This window comes from Canis aureus, chromosome 19 (assembly GCF_053574225.1).
Source record: "Canis aureus isolate CA01 chromosome 19, VMU_Caureus_v.1.0, whole genome shotgun sequence".
In the NCBI taxonomy this organism is placed as follows: domain Eukaryota; kingdom Metazoa; phylum Chordata; class Mammalia; order Carnivora; family Canidae; genus Canis; species Canis aureus.
Genome location: NC_135629.1, coordinates 5,479,301 through 5,501,517, shown reverse-complemented (window position 1 = coordinate 5,501,517; position 22,217 = coordinate 5,479,301). Strand labels below are relative to the sequence as shown.

General features: G+C 49.1%; 1 long non-coding RNA gene across 1 annotated transcript in view; it reads left to right on the top strand.

The window, feature by feature from the left end:
- Window positions 1-2,129: 2,129 nt before the first annotated feature.
- The window catches only part of LOC144289504 (uncharacterized), a 25,520-nt gene continuing 5,432 nt past the window's right edge, over window positions 2,130-22,217 (top strand). Inside the window, exons 1-3 of the long non-coding RNA XR_013357371.1 lie at window positions 2,130-2,589; window positions 2,684-2,826; window positions 13,111-13,217. This is a non-coding gene — a long non-coding RNA (uncharacterized LOC144289504). The remainder of the gene's footprint in view (window positions 2,590-2,683; window positions 2,827-13,110; window positions 13,218-22,217) is intronic.

Here is a 22,217-nt window from a genome sequence, read left to right as displayed (position 1 = left end):
CTGAGATATCACGTGAAGACCACCTGGCCTGCTGTGGGGTCTGGACGTGAGATGGCAAATGTCATTTAATGCAGCAAACATGTGCTTCTTTGTGCCTGGGGCTGGATGCTTTCATTTTAAAGATAGGAAGACAGAGGCCAGGGAAAGACTAGGATTTTCCCAGAATCAGGGCAATGAGGACAGGCACAGGGGCCCCTGCCTGCCCCTCAGTCACAATTTTAGGCAAAGGAGAGGTCGAGCTGTAGCACCCCTGAGTCATGCTGAAGCTTTTCAGCTTGACCCCTTCTCCTCCTGCTAACTGAGACGGTCAGCTGTGTCTTGGGTGGGGGGTTCTTTCCCTCTCCGTGCCTCAGTTTCATCATCTGAAAGATGGTACTTCCCCCCTGGGCAGTGTGATTAAGTGAGGTAACAGGAGTAAGCTCTGAAGCCTGGTGGATATAAAGGGTTCGGCTGTTGCTTCCAGCTCTTAGGAGAGTCGCGGGGGCCACGGGGGTGGTGGGGAGAGGGTAAAAGGAAACACTGTCGTTTAGAGAAATTAGGACTCCGGGTGCGCCCATGATAATGGCTAGATGAGGGCATCAGCAGCAGGTTGCAGGGGGTGGAGCCGCCGGCGGGAGCAGCAGCGGAACTAGCAAAGCTGAGCGTGCGCGCCGCGGGTGGGGCCCGGCGACCCCACCCGGAGCGAGTTTCCCGACAGAGGTCCCAGAGGTCCGCGCTATGGTCACCGAAAACCTTGTTCAGAGGCGCGCAGCACCGTTTGGAACAGCCGTCGGCTGGGAACACTGCACGCGGCCAGCGACACAGAAGGCAGGTGCTCCGTAGCGGCTTCACGCGAGGGAATAGCGACAGCCGAGGGAACAATCTGGAAGGAGCCCTGCACCCACCTGCGCGGATCTGTTGGGCAAAAGGAGCCAGACACAGGGGGGACGCGGTGCGTGATCCCGTGGGTATAAAGTTCAAACACAGCCGAGTCGATTCTATGGTGTTAGAAGTCAGGAAAGCAGCCCTTCTTTGGGGCGACTGCGGGGGCTCCTGGGAGCCGCTGCGACATTGGGTGACACGAGAGTGTTCAGGTTGTGAAAATTCACAAAGCTCTGCAGGCGTCCTTTCTGCCTTTCTCCGTGTGATTGATTTCCTGCGAACGTGGGTCCTGGAAACTAGACGCGTGTGCCCTTTGCAGGAAGGTGCACAAAGGAGCAGGCCTTGCGCACCGGAGGATGGTGGCGTCCACCGGAGAAGACAAGCCGGGGCGGAGAGGAGGAAAGGGAACAAGCACTGCACAGGCCGGCGACAGAGGGGCCCCGCAGCCCAAAGGCACAAATGTTTTTATCTGCGGCACTGCGCTCGAGACAATTACAAGCTCAGAGACAGAGAGACAGAGAGAGAGAGAGAGAGAGAGATCCCGTGTCCAGGCCACAGCTCCTTGCCCGACGCCTCCGCCTCCGCCTCCGCCTCGGGGGCATTTCCGTGCCCTCTGCAGCCCGCCGTGTTTGGGCAGTAAACCGAGTCATGATGATAACCACAGCGCTAATACTAATGCCACCATCTCCCGATGTTTCCCAGGTGAGGGATGGTCATTGTTGTTATTAGTGGGACTGTCACTTTGTTCTCATTCCTGTCGTACAGATGGATAAACTGAGGCTCGGAGAGAGGCGCTCATCTGCCCAAGGCCACATCGGAGGGGTAGAGCCGGGGCTGAGGCAGGTGTATCTGCCTCCAGCACCTCATCTGAACCGCCTGGCCCGGCCTCCTCCTTGGGACTGTAGGGAGGACACTACCACCCTTGCCACCCCCACCGAGCAGGGGTGAGAGAAGTAAGACCCATCCTCAGCTTGTTTCCAGGCCCCTTCTGAGGGCCAAAGCAAGTGACCTCCTCCTGCCAGGTCCTATAAACTCTGGGGAGGGGTCCACATGGTTGGGTTTGGTCCTTGGCAAGGGGCAGGCTGTGATCCGCTCACGCTCGTTCATCCAATGACCCAGGCCATGCCCTGGCCTTGTCAGAGACTCTCTCCAACTCACAGCGTCTCTCTGGGCCTCAGCCTTCCGTAAAATGAGGTTGAGTGGTGAGAGGCACTGGCCTCTCATGGTCCCCTCGCTTCCCCCTTACATCCTCAGAATCTTCTGCGGAGCTGGATTCTGAGCTTAGCCAGTAGCGGGACCCAAACTGGCACCTGGCCGGCTTTCTGGACTGGACTGGACTTTTTTTATTTTCACAGAGGAGGGCCCTCACAGGACTGGCCCCTTCATTGCTTCTCACAGGAAGTGTTTACGGGCACCTCCTGCATGCTACTGCGGAGAGGAGTCAGACGGGCTCCACTAGCCAATGCCAGGGAGCAGAGACATGGGTGCGCTGCCTCCCACAGATAGACAAACAGATGTCCTGCGTGCCGGCATCATCTGTGCTCTCTGCTAGTTCTCCTGCAACGAGCAAAAATCCCTCCCCATCTCAGGGTGGGCAGTGGACAAACCGTGTGAATCGAGAGAAGGGGGTGTAACTGGAGACATTGCAGCGGGAGCAGGAGTCTGTGTTTACAGGAACTGGGGCCTAGTAGGAGCATCAATTTCTCTAACAAGCCAGAAGGAGTACAAGTAGGTGGTGGTGGTGGTGGTGTGCATGTGTGCATTTTGGGGAATGCGGGAAGAAAAGTAATCTTCATGCCGGCGATCCTTTCTTTCATTTTAGACCTTTTAGGTTAAAATCAGCAGCACTACCGCCCAGTGGGCCCAGACTCTGGGGCATGGCCTGCAGGGGTGTGGACCTTGCGCTGTCTCCAGCTTCAGGATCTGGGAGAGTCACCTCGTTTTCTTGCTCGCCTCACCTGGAAGGTAGGTACAATGCCAGCACCCACCCTCTAGGTCACTAGAGGACTGAATGAAAGGATGTACTTGAGGTGCTTCGAGAGTGTCTGGCTCCTAGCGATGATTGCTATTAATTTAGGTCAAGGGTCTCCCAGCTTGAATGAACACACAGCCCCTACAGATGGATATGTGTTTATGCAGCATAGGTGCGTTCCTCAACTAGCACGTGATGTATCCCGGAAAGACATACTCGGGGCGCCAGGGTGGCTCAGCGGTTGAGCCTCTGCCTTAGGCCCAGGGCGTGAGTCCCACACGGGGCTCCCTGCAGGGAGCCTGCTTCTCCCTCTGCCTGTGTCTCTGCCTCTCTCTGTGTGTCTCTCATGAATAAATAAATAAAATCTTAAAAAATATAGAAAACACATACTCAAATGGATTTTTTAGAAAGATCATGAGTAGATATGAGTGTTCTAATCTTTGCTCACCCAGGGACTGCAGCCAGGACACCCCCTGCCCAGCCCAGAGCTTACTCTCTGCCCGAGAGACAGCTGAGGGGGCTGGGTCAGGGGCCAGCGTCCCAGATGCCCCATCCCGTGGGTGTGCCACTTCCTCATGAACCCTCTAGGAAGGAAGGCATTAGACCTCCCACAGGGACCTGGTCAGGGAGAAGGACACAAGGTGGACATTTGTATTTTATTTCACCTGTAAGCCTTGCCTCCAGGTAACTGTTCTAAGCATTTCACGAATATTAACTCACCCCACTCTCAACGAGGAGAATTTCTATACTAACTTTGTTTTAGCAGATGGGGAACTGAGGCCCAGAGGGGTTCAGGAATTTGCACAAAGTCACACAGCTGAGAAGGAATAAAGCCAGGCTTTGACCCAGGGTGTCTCCAGGGCCCGCCTTCTTTCTCATGCTCACCATGGCTGACCTCACCTCTGGCTTCCCAGGGTGGGGAGTATCTATTCACAGCCAAGACCCGGGGTGCGGGGGGGTGGGGGCAGTGGATCTCACACCCTTGGCTTCCCCCAAGGGCCTGCTGCAACAAGCACTCTAACCACTATATTATTTTTACCTCCATTTATAGATGCAGAGACTGAGGTCCTGTGAGATGAAATTAGCTGCCCCCCAGTCCCCTAGCTGAGAAGCAGGAAAGTTGGGAATTCAGACTCAGGCTAATCAAACTTCCAAGCCATGCTCTTCACCACCAGCTGCGCTGCCTCCGGAAAGCCCTATTTTAAGAAGAGCACTGGAGAGGGAGTCCTGAGGCCTCAGATCTAGCACTGACTCTGCCATTGGCTCACTGTGTTGTCTCAGGTGACTCCCCAGAGAGGGTCTCAGTTCCCCTGGGCAAACATGTGCCCTGACGGTCCCACTGTGTGTTCAGGGCAGGCACTGCCAGAGTCCAGCAGGAAGAAGCTATTTGGGATTTAGGATCCCTAAGTTGGAAGGCTTCCTGAAGGAGGTGAGACTTTAACCTCCCTTGAGGGGGGCCCTGATGGCCACACCCTGCACAGGCTGCGTTGTCAGCCCATTTTGCAGAGTAGGGAGCAACTGACCTGAGGTTACACAGTGAGCAAATGGCAGTCTCTGAATTCGAAACCAGAGCTGTCAGAGCCCTTCTCTCCACGTCACTACATTGGAAGACAGCAGGCCGTGCCCACCCCAGGAACTTTAAGGAATGGAACTAAGATACGAACACCAACATTCAGGACCCAAGGCAGGGTGAACCTGGCAATCAATAGGTGCTCAGTCCATGTCTAAGGGAAGAAAGAAGGACGGACGGACGCCCCACAGCAGTCTCCAGCCCGGCAGGCCTCAGGCTTCCCACCGAGCAGCCAGGCCCAGCTGGCCCACTGTGGTTCAGGAACCTGCAACATTTTGGGGCCGTCCCAGAAGCACACTTCACATAGCGCACATATTAGACTAATTAGAGCAATGTTTTCCGCTTTGCTGGCTGCCAGGCAGCTCCTTGGTGTGCCCAGCCCTGGCTCAGGGGAGGTTGCTGCCTTCCAAAGCCAAGGGCAGGGCAGGACTGGGCCCTGAGAAGCCTCCAGAATTGGGGTAGCTGATACATTCTGGGCCAAACCATCCCCCTGTACCCCTGCCGGTGCCCACCTACCCACCGGGTGTGCAGGAGCCACCAGCTGGGGGATCCTGTGGGTCATGTAACATGGACACTTGCCCTTGCACAGCATGGAAGGCGAGAGGCACCTCCATGCGGTCCCCATCCCACAGCATCCTTGACCTTCTTGGTTTGTGCACACACACACACATCTGCCCGAGGCGAGAGTCACCTCTCAAGTCACCTCTCAAGGTGAGAGGCCTTGGTGCTGCCTTCCAGGACAGCAGAACGAGTCTGAACCGGTCACTTCAGAACGTGGGGGGCCGCGCCACCAGCAGGCATGTTATGGTCCTGTCTCAGGAGTCAGGCAGACCTAGGCTCAGACTTAACCACTTTTCCCTTGGTCTCCTGATCTGTACAATGGGCTAGTGTGGAGAACAGCATATATCTGGAAGGGTGGCTCCAGATATACTCCTGGAGTAAATCTGACCTGGCCCCTGCTCACTCCAGAATTAAAAAGGTTAGCAGGGCGGCTCAGCTGGTTAAGCATCTGACTCTGGGTTTCAGCTCTGGTCGTGATCTCAGGGTTGTGGGATGGAGCCCCCCACTCAGCTCTCCGCTTACAGGGAGTCTGCTTCTCCCTCTCCCTCTACCCCTCCCCTCCCTTCTCCTCAGCCTGTGCTCTCGCAGTCTCCCCCCCTCTCTCAATCAATCAATCAAATCTAAAAGAAAAAAAAGTTAGCTGCATAAGCAAAGCACTTAGGCCAGTACTGGGCACAGAGTAATCACCGTGTAAGTGTTGGCTACTACTGCTATCACTACAAACATCATTATCATTCTGATTCAGCCATTGATCACGTTTCTTAACTTCTCTGACATTCAGACTGCTCTTCCGAAAAATTGAGATAGTCCCTCTACTTGCCTCACGGGGTTGTTGTGGGGATTGGATGTGCTAGCGTCTACACAATAGATTTCCACACAGTACCAGGCCTACAATTAGCACTTTGTATCATGATCCCGGGACCTGGGATGGGAAGAACTGAGTTCAAGTCTCTGTATTTGTTGCTGGGCGACCCTCAGCAACTCCCTTAACCTCTCTGGTTTCCTCATGGGTTGGGATACAGCTGGTGCTTCATAAATGTGGTCCCTTCACTGCCTTCCTAAGCATGTTCCCCCACACAGCCCACTGCCCACAGAGTGGCCCTTAGAGGTCACTGAGCCTGCAGAGAGGTCCTTGATACACTGGGATGAGCACTCTTATCTCCCACAGGAAAGCTGACAGGTGTGGCGACATCTCAGGCTCAGAGTGGAGGTCCCCCGAGTGTTGGGAGGAGGGCATTGAAATTAAATCCCAGTGCTGTCAGAGGGCAGATGGGGACATCATGAGGCCTGGGTACCCTGGTGCCTTCCTGCATCTCAGTCCCCCATCCCCCACCTGCTTACCTGGCCCCTGCTGACTCCCTTCTATCTGCCAGGAAGGCATCCACCACCCTCTACCCCACCATGTCCCCAGACTAGACTCCAGCCTCTTGGCCTTGGAGCCCCCGGCAGGACCTGCTACCAATGAGTCATAGCATTGACCGACCTCTTTCACGCATAGGATAGTGCTGACTTCTCCCTGACTCTGGGAATGGGGGTTTCCATCCCTTGTCCACACTGAGACTTCCCAAGACTGGGCCTGGGATTCTGACCCTGTGACCCAAAGTTGTCTGCTAGACTTTGCTCTCACCTCTACCTCTTTCTAGGAAGAAAAAGAATATTTCACAACTGTCGGGGCTCATGGCAACCAGTTGAAATAGATGCAAGCTGCAAACAGCCAGCTCGGCCGTATCAGGACACCTGGCCTGCACCCTTGCCTTGCACGATGTATGGCATTTTCTGCCTTACACTGTGGCTCTTTATGGATGATTCAACCTCCTCTCAGTCCTGTCTCCCCAAGGTCTGGGCCAGGGTGATGCTATATCTCACCCTACTATTGCCCCCAGTACACAGGTACTGCACACAGTAGGTGCTTCAGACACATCTGTCCATTCAAAAGCTGCTTGTATGCCAGGCCCCACACCGGGGGCAGGGAACAGAAGCTGATCCCATGCTAGGGTAGGTAGTTAGCAATACGAACACAAATGTGTCAGATGATTGCAGATGGTGGAGTACAAAGGACATCCAAAGGGGGTCGTAGGGAGGGCATCAGAGGGAGTGATCTGCTATTTAGGTAAGTGGTCAGAGGAGATCTTTGTGGGAAGGTGACATTATTGCCAGACCTGGAGGCTAAGAATGAACCATCCATGGAAAATCAGAGGCAGGGGAGATAATGAATGGGTTCAGCATGTGCAAAAACCCTGAGTTGAGACTGAGCTTGGGGAGATGGATGGGTTGGGGGTGGGGTGGGAAGCAGAGTATGTGGCAAAGATGCGACGAGGGGCTCTTGGTCAAGAGTTTGGACTGTCTACGAGGATGACAGGTGTGGATTGAAGGACTCAGGCAAGGGAAGCCACATCATCTGATTTATATTCTGAAAGAATCCGTCTGGCTGCTGAGTAGAGCACAGGTTACAGGAGGGTTGTAGCATAAAGAAGAGGATGATTTCTTCCAGTAGTTTAAAATGAATAAGGTTCGACTTAACAGAAGATTGGAATAGCACCTCATTACCCTTGTTCCTTTGAGACAGTGGACTTCCGGAAATTTGAGCTTTCTGAATAATAAATCAGAAGGATGATGAGCTCCCACCAATAAGGAATGGCAGTCTACAGAGCACACAAGCCCATAAACTGTGGAGAGCTGAGATCATTTGCCAAAGTTCCAATAAATTCCAATAGTTATAAATTAAGTGGAATTGAATTTTAAGGCACTCTATCTATTAGAATAGTTACAGTTTGGCACACCAATGTACTTGGTACAAGACAGTGTTTTAAGCAAATCTGAAATAGTTGCTGATTTCAAAATCAGATTTCATGTAAAAATCTGGATTTCTGGCTTCTTTGGAATATTCCAGAACTCTGGCAGCCCTGGGTTCTGCATTCTCACCCAACCACAGTCAGGAAGCAGAGCCAAAGCCACCTCTTTCAGATAGGATGCATGTGTTCCAGTTTGCTGTAATCTCCACCTTCCATGCTGTGCCCCCAGGCCAGTCGCTGGTTACTCTAGGCACCTGAGCTTGTGATTCCTATTCTTGTCTCCAAATATTTAAAAGTCCTATAATCCAAGGTTTGGTGAGGATGTGGAGCAACTGGAATTTTTATACTTTGTGGTGACAGTGTAACTCACAAAGAGTTGTGTTGTGTTGTGTCACTTTGGAAACTATCCAGTAATTTCTAGTGAAGTTGGAATCATTTTATAAACTGAAGACATGCATTTGCCATAACCCAGCAACTCCTGCCCTGGGTTTATACCCTAAAGGAACCTGTGCTCATGTGTACCAGAAGACACCCACAAGTACTATTTGCCCGAAGCTAGAAGTAACCCAATGTCCATCAACAGAAGAATGATAAACCAATTGTATTGTATCTCTACACTGGAATATTATACAGCAACGGTAATAAATGAGCTATAACTTCATACAATGGGAATGAATGTCAGAGACACAATGTGAGTGAAAAGAGCAAGTGTCAGAAAAATATAGACAGAACAATTCCATTTGTATGGCGTCCCTAAGCAGACACACTAAACAATAAGCAAAGGAACTGGGCAGACATGTTACAATTAAGAGGAAAAGGAAAGGAATAATCTGAACACAGAACACAGAATGTGAATACAGAATTCCAGCTGGTGCTCACCTCTGAGGGAGGGAGGAAAATGTAAAGATTCTAAGAGGGTGATGATGCTATATTTCTTAAGCTGGGTAGTGGAAATGCACAGTTTGCTACATTATTATTATTATTTAAAATTATTATTGATGATATGAGTTATTTCAAAATTTTTTTAATTTTAAAAGACGTATTTTGGAGCACCTGGGTGGCTTAGTCTGCTGAGTGTACAACTCTTGATTTCAGCTCAGGTCATGATCTCAGGGTCGTGAGATTGAACCTGCATTAAGTCCTGCTCTGTGTTAAGCAGGGAGTCTGCTTGAGATTCTCTCTCCCCTTATCTCCCTCTCCTGCCTTTCTCTTTTAAAAAAGAAAGAAATGACTGGTGGTTTTTTTTTTAAAGACATATTTTGCTGAAGGCAAATATAATCAGGAGAGAATAAATAGCACACATCTTAAGTGCTCATCTCAATGCATTTTCACACTTGTATCCACTGTCATGACTATCACTTGAGCAAGATATGGAAAGTTTCCGGCATCCACGGAAACTTCCTTGTACCCGTTTGCAGTCACCCCTTGCTGCCTGGAGACAACTGCTGCCCTGATACTGTTCACCGCAGGTTAGCTTTGCTTATCCTAGGGTTTCACATACATGGCTTTTTTTTTTTTTTTAGATTTTATTTATTCATGAGAGACACACGGAGAGAGGCAGAGACACAGGCAGAGGGAGAAGCAGGCTCCATGTAGAGAGCCCGATGTGGGACTTGATCCCAGGTCTCCAGGATCACACCCTGGAGCAGCACTAAACCACTGAGCCACCAGGGCTGCCCTACATACATGGATTTGTGCAAGATGCACTCTTTTGGGCCTGGCTCTTTCCCCTCAGCACACGATGTTGGAGATTCATCCACATTATCAGTTGTCAGTGTGTTTTTGTTGCTGAGTAGTATTCCATTGTGTGGGTGTTCCACAGTTTATTTATCCACTTCTCTGGTGATAGACTCTGGCTTGCTTCGGTCTTTATTGACACGAACAAAGCTGCTACGAACATTATCACACAAGTGTCTGTGCAAGTGCATGTTTCCATTTCTCTGGGTAAATATCTAGGAGGAGAACGATTGAGTCATCAGTCGTGGATGTGTGCTTCCTTAAGGTAACTTGAAAAGCTCCTTACCTGCCCGACTTTATTTATTTATTTATTTTTTTAATGATAGTCACAGAGAGAGAGAGAGAGAGAGAGAGAGGCAGAGACACAGGCAGAGGGAGAAGCAGGCTCCATGCACCGGGAGCCCGACGTGGGATTCGATCCCGGGTCTCCAGGATCGCGCCCTGGGCCAAAGGCAGGCGCCAAACCGCTGCGCCACCCAGGGATTCCCCCTGCCCGACTTTATAGGAAACTTCCCAGCTGTTTCCCAAAGTACCTGGCCATCCCAGAGCAGAGCAGGAAAGCTCCAATTGCTCCGTGTGCACAGCACAATACTCAGTTGTAAGCTTTATAGACATTTAGCTATTCTGGTGGGCATTACAATGGTATCTTGTTTTAATTTTTTAAAAACCATTTTATTTATTTATTCATGAGAGACACAAAGAGAGAGAGGCAGATACACACATAGAGGGAGAAGCAGGCTCCCTGCGGGGAGCCCAATGCAAGACTCGATCCCGGGATCACGACCTGCGCTAAAGGCATACGCTCAACCTCTGAGCCACCCAGGGATCCCTGGTATCTAGTTTTAACTTGAACTCTGATATTTTGTAGATTCTTGGTATAGAGCACCATTTCCCTTACTGGCTATTTGTATAGCTCCTTTTGTAGTATACGGGCAAGTCTTCTGCTGTTTTTTTTTATAGTTGGATTATGCATTTGATTACTTTTGATTCATAGTTATTTATATGTTCTGGGAATAAGTCCTTTGTCGGGTCACACACACACACGCCTATATGCATTTACACACACTGACAATTTTTTCCCAGTCTTTGTCTTGCCTATTAGTTTTGTTAATGGTGTCTTTTAATGAGCAGAAAATTTGAATTTGGATGAGATCCAATTTTTTAAATTTTTTGTTTTAGGTTAGAGCTTTGCCTCCCTAGTGGAGCAAAGATATTTGTTATGTGTCCTCTGGAATTTTGGTTCTGCTTTTTACATTTAAGTGTATGATCCATTTCAAATTGTGTGTGTTTTTTTTTTAAAAGATTTTATTTATTTATTCATGAGGGACACAGAGAGAGAGGCAGAGACACAGGCAGAGAGAGAAGGAGGCTCCTCACGGGGACCCTGATGCGAGACTTGATCCCAGGACTCTGGGATCATGACCTGAGCCAAAGGCAGGTGCTCAGCCACTGAGCCACCCAGGGATCCCAGATTGATTTGTTTTCAAGATGTAAAAAGCTATAAATATTTAATGTAAACAACTCTACAAGTTTGGGAGTAAGAATACACCCATGAAACCATCACTATCATCGAGGCCTTAGATGTATCCCCCCCAAGTTTCTTCCTGCTCCCTGTGAAAATTGACTTTTGTGTATAAAGAGATCTTTTCCCTCTATATCCTATTTTTTCCATTTGTTAAAAGTATTTTTCTTTCCCCATTGGGTTGACTTAATGCCTTCGTTTATTATTTTAAAATTATTATTCTTTAAACTGCTATGATTCTCTTTTGTAGATATGGATGTATATATATTTCACATTTAGAAAAGGGCCTCCACATCAGGGCCTCAGAGAGCATTATTGTGCTTGGTGCTTGGGAGAATGCAGTGATCTGACAGTTTCTTCCTGCCTCATTGGTCTGACAGTCTAGCCATAAGACTGGAGCTTCTGAGTTACGGTGATGCAGATGTGGTTTCTTCTATTTGGAAAGACCCAAGTGGAGGAGGAGTTGATAGAAACCAGTTGCCCAAATGCAGACGGGGGGACACCTTCCCAGGTAACATGTTCATGTGAGCAAGTTCTGATGGTCTTAGTGGGCCACAAGCTCAATCTGGGTCAATAATTTAAGGTAACTTAAGACCCCCTTCACTGCCTTCATGGTTTTCATATAGTTATTACTGTGTACAGAGGACAGGAGGAAACCGTGGAGACTCGACAAAGGTCCTTCTCCCATCTGTCTCATACCCTCTCCTCTATCCAATCCTATTTGGGGGTCTTTTGTCCATCTCTGGGAGAGGGGCAGGACAGACAAGAAAAATGTGGAGGGGGCTGCATAGCAGGGAGAGACCAGGAGACAGGTGGGTCTGAGGTCCAAAGAGTAGAGCTGGGATGCTTCTACCTCTTAAGTAGCACAGGGGGGCAGACCCCAGCCCTCCGCAAGAAAGCATGGACTGTGCAAGACGCCAATAGGATTCACAGGGAGAGGGGCTTGCCCTGAATCTCAACAAGCCTCTCTCCCTTGCCATATGTCATGGAAAAGCTCCCCAGGCTCCCATCCCTCCACACCAAACTCTTCTGACGTTAAACAACATCTTTGTCCTTGAGCTCTGTGGCCTCTGGTCAAGGCCCTGAGAGGAGGACTCAGCCCTTCCAGGCTGTTCACTGGAAACACACCCCTTCAGGACCCAGAGCTGTGCAGAAGGGCCCGAGGAAGCCTGTGGAATGTGCCACCAGCCCCCTGGCTCTGCCTGGAATTTCACGGGGACATTTTGCAGTCACTAAACTTAGCACCGGGGCCTGTGGCTTCTGGGTAGACCCAGGCGTGCCAGGGGCTGAGAATGAATCACAGAGTGAGTCGGCAGGAAAAAATTCAATGGGCTGGGCTCTGGGGACACATCTCACCCTGGGTGGAGGGACAGAGTTCTGAGTGGCGGTCCCTGGGGCCCCCTGGGATTCCCGAGGTCTGTTCTGTTCTGTTCCCCTTTGTCCGGGGATGCAGTCTCTTTCCCTCCCGAGTCTCCCCACATTCCCCCCCAACAAGGGTCTGCACTCTTATTGGTCAAAGTCATTTATTTCACGTATATTCATTGAAGGCCTACTATGTGCCAAGCATCCTGCTACACCCTGAAGATGTTGTGGGGGGGATTTGGCAGAAATAGTCTTGCCCTCTGGAGTTTAGATCCTCCTGAGGCAGACAGATGGGTCCTGGCACGGGGGTCTGTGGGAGCTGAGAAAAGGAGCCACAACCTAGGGGAAATCAAGGGAGGGCTTCCCAGAGGAGGCAGCATTTAAATGGAGGTCAGGAGGTGGCTGAAAACTTAGCTGAGGAGAAGAAGAAAGGTGCACCTGTTCAAGCAGGCAGCTACACCAGGCTGCAGGGATTTGGGGACCACAAGGGACAGTTCTCTGATGCCCAACCTGCTTCCCATGACCCACCCCATGATGCCATTTTGACTCTTTGCCTGCTTCCCAGATACTGTCACACAGAAGAAAGAGAACACTCTTTAGGGTTGGACAGGCTTAGTCTGGAATCCCGGTTTCCACTCCCTGACAAGTGTGACCCTGGGCAAGCTAGCTCATCTTTATCAGCCTCAGTTTCCTTCTCTGCAAAATGGGGATAATGACAGTTCCTCTTTTCTAGGGTCATGGTGAGAAATGACGGCATTTCCCGAATGTGCTACACGCAGCAGATCCTTGATGAGGAAAGCCGTTCCAATTCAACCCGTGGTGTCTAGTCCCCGTCAGTCAGTGAGTATCCCGAGGGCAGAGCGAACCCTTCTCAGCAGCCCCAGCCTAGCACCCAGTCCAGGGAGGTGGTGGTGGGCCCCTGGCATGGACGGGAAGCTTTGGTCTCCACGTAGCCCCCAGCCTGCTGTTGGGGAGGCACTTCAAAGTGTGTGGGGAAGGTTGCCTGAAGGCCTGGATGGGAGACACCGTCCACCCCCCTAGGCCGCCCAGCTCCTGGGGGACAAAGAGAAGGTCAGCCTGTCTTCTGCGGCCAGCAGCTGTCACCAAAGGACCCAAGTCCTGTCCTTGGTTTCTCTCTCCCATGTGGATGTGGCCCTGGTGGCTGCCAGCCCTCAGATGGACAGGAACAGCTTTTGCTGCCCTCACCCCGAGGACTGGCATGCACCACTGACCCACATCTGCCAACCAGTCCCATGAGCTTCAGTGGGCCTGAGGCAGGGTCGGAGCCCTTGTGCTTGTCCTGTCTGACCGCTCCAGCAGCATCCCCTGGCTGGGGGGGGGGGGGGGGGGGGGTTGGCTCCCACCCAGGGCCCAATGTCCTCCTGGGCAACTGGTTGCAGGAAACTCTGCCTATGACTCCTCATACATTCCCATGGGGCCATTAAATTTTTATTTTTAGGATTTACTGAGCACCTCCTGTGTGACCAGAGTTGTCTCATGAGTCTTCTTACCCTAACAACCCGGGAGGTGAGGATTATGGCCTCAGTCTCCAGACAAGGAGATCACACACAGAGAAGCAAGGCGGCTGTCCTGAGGTCACATAGGACAGGGCAGGCTGGGGAACAGAATCCGGTCTGCTGACTCTGAAGTCCATTGAAGCCAGGAGAGGACTCGGGTTAGCAGGGTGTCCCTACCTGTCACAGATGAGGAAACTGGTTGTCATCGGCCAGTGAGAAGCAGAGCCCATGTCTGAACCCCATAAACTGAATCCAAAGACTGCATAAAAACAGGCAGCCGTTGGGGTCTAGCTGTGGCAGCGGGCCAGACAGTGGACCTGGTTTCCATGCTGCCCTGGCCCAGCACCATGCAGGACACACAGCAATGCATAAGAAGAAACATGGTGGAATAGATGAGAGCTGGAAGGGCAAGTGGGGATGACCCAGTCAGTCCCCTTGGCTGGGTGACCAGAACAGACACTGCTAGGTTAAGCTGCCCAGAGCCTTTCTTAGTGTCATGTTCAAATGGAACCCCTCCCACTTCTGTAGTGGCTGTGGCTGATTGGTCTAGGGGTTGGCACCAACCGGACCAGTCACAGCCTGCCCCCCTTGGCCATGGCCACTGGTGATTGGCCCAGGCAGAAGCAATCTAAACTGGGCCAATGAGTCCTCATCTAGGAATGTTTTTTCAAACTTGGGACTCAGAAGTTTGAGTTCAGACTGTAAAATGTGAAACTCAGGGGCCAGGGGCAATTATGTTTCCATTTATGAAGCCACAGTGGTAGTGACAGCAATTGTCTCCATCAGGACAGCTTTAGCTAGCAAGTCAGTTTTTTTTTTTTTTTTAATTTTTATTTATTCATGATAGTCACACACACACACACACACACCCACCCACACACACACACACACAGAGAGAGAGAGGCAGAGACATAGGCAGAGGGAAAAGCAGGCTCCATGCACCGGGAGCCCAACGTGGGATTCAATCCCGGGTCTCCAGGATCGCGCCCTGGGCCAAAGGCAGGGGCTAAACCCCAGGGATCCCTAGCTAGCAAGTCAGAATGAATCTGGCCATCAATGTCTTAATAAATAAAATTATTTTTCTCTTATATGATAAGAAATCTAGAAGGAGGTGATCATGAGCATTGGTCCAGTCAATCAGTGATGTCAGAGCAAGAATTTTGTGATTTTATTGCTTTTCCCTCATGGCTATAAAACAGTTGCTCCTGTGGAACAGGATGGAGCCATCATATCAGCATTCATGGAAGGATGAAGGGGAGAAGGGCTAGGCCAACTGTGTTTGATGCCTTTTGTAAAACAAACCAACAAACAAAAAACCCAAAAAACCCCAAACCTTTACAGAACCCACAGCAGATATCTGTTTACATCTCATTGACCAAAACTATATCTCATGGCTTCATGGCTACCATAAAGGAAGCTGGGGAAAAATATTTAGCTGAGTACATTGCTGAGCAAAATTAGGGATCTTTTATTTTTTACTTTTGTTTTTCTTAAAGAAGTTTATTTTATTTTATTTTTTAGAGAGAGAGTGTATGTGAGCAGGGAGAAGCAGAGGAAAGAGAGAGAATCCCAAGCAGGTTCCATGCTCAGCGTGGAGCCAGACGTGGAGCTCGGTTTCATGACTCTGAGATCATGACCTGAGCTGAAATCAAGAGTCGGATGCTTAACTGACTGAGCCACCCAGGTGCCCTCAAATCAAGGCTCTTTAAAATGAGAAGGGATGCTAGGTGGGCAACCACCCACTTTTGCCCTGTGACAGTCCTCAAGAAGCAAATGAGAGATGCAGAGAGTGTTGTAGTGGCATCTGGATGCCTGATGCTAGGTTTCGGTTCAACTTGCCCTTGGATTCTGTGATGCCTTAAGTCCTACTTTTGAGCTAAGCTGGTTCAAATGGGTTTCTAAACTAGCTCAGGAACTGCTCTAGATCCTAGGCCCGTGGCCCCCTCCTGAGAACAGGGACTGGGAATCTGTGTTCATCAGGGGCCATAATTTGGGTGACATGATCTTGTTATGATGCCAACAGTGGCTGGATCAGTAATCTAGGCCCCATGACCTGGCACAAGACAGTCCCCCTGGGGGAGAGAAATGAAATATGGTGTCCTGGGCATAAGCTTCCTGAAGACAAAGGAAGAGGGATCCAGGACATGTCAATGTGTTGGGTGGCAGAAAGCAGTCACTGCCCAATTGAGAGGAACAAGAACGGTGAGGGACTGAAGGGGCCATTGCTAGGAGAACCCGGGAGATGGGGCCGCACTCAGCTCTGGGAGATTGCATCAATCTCAGTGTCCGGGGCAAGGATGGCCCCATGCTAGCAATCATGGTCTCTGGAATTTGATGATTTCAAATCAAATCTGTGATTTCTCTGAACCTCAATGTTCCCAACTGTCAAACAGGACCACTAATAATTCTCATCTTTGTTGATTGAAGATTAAACAAAGTCATATAGTAAAGCACTTGGCATAAGATCTGGAACCTACTAAATGCTCAATGAATGATAGTTTTAACATTATTATTATAGTAGGTACTCAGGAAACATTTATTGAAAGGAAAGAAAAAGAATAAATTATGTCCCAACATTAGCTTCGCTGTAGCTAAGAGTCCAGTATGGACATGGTGGGGTGTATGCTGGGGTGAGAAGAGGTTGTTAGTATTTCCACTAACCTCATGGGTAGGCTTTGGCCAAAGGCAGCATGATGGTTTCATAGACAGACAGAGGTTTCCTGTGTCTCCCCACATGAGTGATGACAGGTGGCCCCTGTCACCATGATGTGCTCCCAGAGGAGCTACCAGACTGCTTTGGCTTGCCGAGGCCAAAAGAAGAGTCTCTTGATATATCCACTCTGGTGTCTCAGATGCACCTCATGGTCTCCCCACAGTGTTCTCTTAGTTAAAGACACCTCCATTTAGCAAGAAATGTGGCCTGCAATGCCTTTTCTTCCCTCATTCCATTTCCACCAATCACAAGTCCCACAATTTTACCCCAAGAAGCTGTCAGGTGTGTACATTTGTCTCTGCTTCCATCCCTCCTAGTAGGTCAGGTCAGCTGCCATAATAAGCAGCCTTAGGTGTCATAGTTCAACACAAGGAAGCTTTGTTCCTCTCAGCACAGTCCAATGCAGGGAGATGGTGGGGCTCTGCTCCACACAGCCATTCATCGACCCAGGCTCCTTCCAGCTTGTGACTCTGCTATCCCTAGGCCTTGGAGTCCTCCATTGGATCCTTGGCATAAGTGTGAGGGCAAGAGAAAAAACCTGGACAATGCTTATGGCCGGGCTTACATCATTTCCTCCAACACATTCTATTGGCTAGAACTGAATCACACGACCCCTTGTAACTTCAGAGGAAGCTGGGAATGTAGTCCAGCCGAGTGTTCTGGATAAAAAGGAAGTAAGGTGAATAGTGGTCTAGTCTCTCCAGAAAAATGCTTATCCACACCCATCATCTCTTGCTTTGTGTCCTTGAATCCATGTTGGCCCCCTTCAGGCTCTCCACAGAGGGGCAACAAGGATCTTTTCTAAGACCAGAATCTGATCATATCATTAATTTGCTTCAAACCTTCCAATGATTTCCCACTGCTATCAGGATCAAAGTCAACATCCTTTCCCACAAAATCCTATATGGCCTGGCTGTTGCCACCCTCTCACACTGGGCCTCTCATACCCATTTCTCCCAGTTAAAAATCTGATTTTTCAGCTTGGGAATTAAGTGATTTTCTAATTCACATTTTGCTAATCAGTAGAAATACATTTTTTTAAAAAAAATTAAACTGAGGATTTTTTTTGAGAGTTATGTGAATATAAAATGGTTATATGTTTGGGATTTTTTTTTAGGAACTCAAACTTTGGGCTTCTTTGGTTTTGAAAAACACATGTTTCTCGGGTCAAGTAAGGTCAAACTGTTTCTCTGAAGTCCTACAACAAACAAAGTGGACAGAACGTCACCAGGCCCTTGAAATCCAAGGCCCCTTGAAATCTAACCCTAGCCTGTCTTCCCAGCTTACAGGGGGTGGTGTACTGGTAAACTGGCTCAGCAGAGGGGGAAGGAAAGCTCTGACCTACAGTGTTTGCCAATTTCCACAGTGCAAAGTCTTCCACGGTCGTGGATTCCAAGCTACCGGGGTGACATCACTGAATGCAGAATTGGAAAGAGATGTGCACAATTGGCTCTCAGGAGCCAGTAAGACCAGGCTCTGCCACCGATTCTGGCAGGGAGATGTTTTCCCAGACATGCTGTGCTTGGTCTCATCTCCAGACCTTTCTTCATGCCGTCCCTTCTGCCTGGAATTTCTGTTCATTCATTCAACAAATATCTATCGAGTGCCTTCTGTAAACCAGGCACCAGGACTGTACCAAGAAATTTTCTCATTGAAGGCTGAGCCCTGCCCACTAGTAGGTGCTAGAGAAATTCCCATCATACTGATGAAGTAACTGAGGTTGATGATGTGATATAATTTCGCACGGATCACAGAGCTTGAGAGCAGAGAAGCCAGGATTCAAACTCAAACTGTATGAATCCAGCCCTTGTATTTAAGCAGGCAAGTCTTTTGCTCCTTCCTTCCTTCTCCTTGACAGACTCACGTTTACCCCCCAAAGCTCTGCTCAAGGGCTACCATCTCACTGAAGCCCCTCCTGATCCCTGGTAGACTTCTTATGTCAAAATAGATTTAGACATGCCATGATAGAGAAGTAGCCAGGGGTGAGAGGGAGATGAGTGGGGAGTGAGAAGAGAGAGGGTGCAGGGAAAGAATAGGAGATGATAGAGCAAGAAAGCAAGGAAGAATGAAAATCAGCAAATGAGATGTAACGTGGTTGCCAAAGATGTGTTAAGTAGCATAAAAATTGAATAATGGGTCCTCACTTGCCTTGTGAAACATGCTGCCTGGGAGTTGCACACTCAGATTGCTACCTGGGCCTTGCACGGGATAAAAATGATTAAGACCGACCTGATTTATAATTAAGGCAGAGTAGAGACCATGCCCTCTCTAAAAGGAGCAGCCTTTGCTCAAGTCCAACTGACTTTTGCCACAAGAGCCCGTTCCAGTGTTCCCCACCCCCAGCTCACCAATCTCAGCCAATTTGTTTATTTATTTCCTGAATCAAGTTGCAGGGTGATTGCAGCCTGCAGCCTGACAGGTCTAGGGGTGAGACAAGCAAAGCACCGAGGGCACAACATTTAAAGAGGCACCCACCACTCACTCCCTGATTTTAGGGGGAGATTCAGAGAAATTTCAGGTGTTTCAGGGTGCAAGTATACTAGAAAACCGGAAAGTAAAACCTTCCAAACAAACACACATGCACATTTTGACAGATAAGCAGCAGAGGCCCAGGGAAGGCCTTTGTCCGTGCTGTTCTGTCTGAAATGTTCTGCTCCCCTTGTCACCTTGCTTGCTCTTTCTCGTCACTCAGCGTCACCCCATCAGCATCCTTCCATTTCTGCCTTGCTCACAGTGGTTATCGGTACCTGGCCCCAATCTCAGGCAGCAAGGGAGATCTCAACTGGGGATGCATTGCCTTCCTGGCTATGAGGCACTAGGCAGGCTGTTTGAGCTGCCCTGGGCTCAGTTTCATCATCTACGCAATGGGGATGAGAACTTCTTTAAGAATGTTCATCAAGATGAAACAAGATGATACTCACATAGCACATGGCACGGTGGCTGGCTCAGACTAGATGCTGGACAGACATTGGTTAAAATAAAGCACTGAGAAGCAGTGGGCATTAGGATTAGCCAGGTAATTGGTCTGGACTGTGGTCAGCTCGGAGTGCCAAGCAAGAGAGTGGGTGGGCAACAGGGAGTAATTGAGGGTTCTTGAGCAGGGGAGTGACTGGCTGGCAGGGGAGTGTATGAAGCTTATTCTGGCACCGACTGTGTTGTTTATCAGTGTCTGGGTGAAGACCTTGGCTCCAGTCGAGACCTGAGGGAGCTGCCAACAGAAGGGCCCGGTTAAGCCCTGGAACAATGGCTTTCAGGGGCCTTTGTGAAGCCAGATTCCTGCTGCCTAAACCACCCAACTTCCTGCTCCCAACCTGCTGGGAGCTGCAGGAGGCGCCTTTATCTACCGGTAATGAGCCAGGGAAAGAAATGCTAATTCATCTGTAATCCCCAGGCCACTCCCAGATCCCCATCTCCACCCGGAAACTTTTGCCAAAGGTACCTGCACAGGCTAATAATATTGGTTCTGAGTTTATCTAGGCAAATGGGGTCCTGAAAGGGCTGTCTAGATGGTGAAATGTGACATTAACCCTTTGCACTTCAAGCTTGAGCAAGGTGTAGACGGTAAATCTGACATTCACTCCTTGCTGGAGGTTAGAGTTTCAGACCAGAAGAGAGAACTCCTGTCTACCAACAGGCACGTAGGCACCATCACGAACAGAGATTAGTTTCATCTAGAAGCTGAAGATCTTGGGCTCTCAATCTTATCTCACCCCTCCCTTTGCTGTTAAGCAAACTGCTACCTAGTGAAGATAACAAACATGCTCAAGGTCACCCGTCTAATTTGGTGTCAGGGCTGGGATAGAGTTGCCCTCACCTGATTCTCAAACTTGTTAAGGCACACTGTACAATAAAATTGATTGGCCAGAAAATCTTTGTCCAGTTGGAAAACGAGTGCAAAGTCAATGAAGTTTGTTTTCAAAGCCTGTTTTTGCGTCAGCAAGATGAAAGAAAAAAAAAAAAAAGACTTTCATACCATCATACCGAGTCCATAATTCAGAAAGGTTATTTTTGTTAATCTGGCTAGTTTTAAAGTTGACAATTACTATTTGTTAAGAGAATAATTGAGCTTGGTTCTTAACATTTATGGAAAGGTGCTGGCAAAGGATCTAGTTTCCATACCTGGGCTGTAACATCTCCATGAGGTCACTAACAGGCTGGTGAATCAGCAGGTCAGGGGCAGCGCGCGTAGAGCCGCGCCCCCAGCCTTGTGAGGCTCAAAACACACAAATTCAAGAGATGAAATAGAGGAGGGCAAGCTCCACCCATCTCCCCACCAGGCACCTGTCTGTGCTATGCACAGGTCTTTCTGGGGCACTAAGGTGAGTAGGATTCAGCCATGATATCAAGAAACTCAGGGCTGTCTCCTTACTCAAAACCAGGCAGCTTCACATTCTGTGTCCCAGCAAGTCCACCCCTGGGCCTTCTAGTTCGTCTCTGAGGGATGTTTGCACGGGTACACAAGCATGTTCAGGGCAGTGAATTTGCAGTGACAAAAATTTAGGAGCGGCCTAAATGTCTGTCAAGTAACTTGAAAATGGAAGGCACATTCAAACAATTGAGCAAGGCAGTCACTGAAAGAAGGCAGTGTGGCCCTATGCACCGATGCAGAAGGAGCCAGAGATGTTGCTGTGTTAGAAGACCAAGGGACACAACACTTGCAAGCTGGTATTCTTGTTGGAGAAAATGGATATTCACTTATCTGAGTGTGTGTGGGCAGATTACATTTCTGGAAGGACAGGAATGAAACGAATAGGTGGTCTCTGGGGAGCAAAACTCTACCTGAGGAGAGAAAGAATCTAGCTTTTAATTGTACATTTTTCTCTTTTTCTTTTTCTCTTTCTTTCTTTCTTTCTTTCTTTCTTTCTTTCTTCTTTCTTTCTTTCTTTTCTTTCTCTTTCTTCTTTCTTCTTTCTTTCTTTTTCTTTCTTTTTCTTCTTTTTCTTCTTTCTTTTCTTTCTTTCTGCCTTAATGTGCAGGCATTACCTTTCCATAAGTCTCCCAACCAGGGCCCCTGAGTGGCACAGTCAGTAGAGCAACCCATTCTTGGTTTTGGCTCAGGGTCATGGGATTGAGCCCGGAGGCGGGCTCTGCACTCACTGTGGAGTCTGTTAAAGTTTCTCTTGCCCTCTGCCCTTCCCTGTGCTTGCACTCTCTCTCTCTCTCTCTCTCTCTCTCTCTCATAGGTAAATAAATCTTTTCTAAGTATCTCTATCCAAGAGAATAAAAAATTCATGTCCATGCAAAAACTTGTACATGGATAGTCACAGCAGCCTTATTCATAAGAGCCAGAATGTGGAAACAACCCAAACGTCCATCAACTGATGAAGTGGTAAATAAAATGTGGTCTAGGCACACAATGGAATACTATTTAGTCATAAAAAGGAGTAAACTACTGTTACATGCTACAACATGGATGTACCCTGAAAACATGCCCAGTGAAAGAAGCCAGTCACAAAATGCCACAAACTGCATGAAATGTCCAGGATAGGCAGAGCCAAAGGAGCAAGGTGTAGACGGTACTCTCTCTGTGTCTCTCATGAATAAATAAACAAAATCTTAAAAAAAAAAAGGGAGGGGGTGAATCTTATAGTATTTATTTATATATTTATT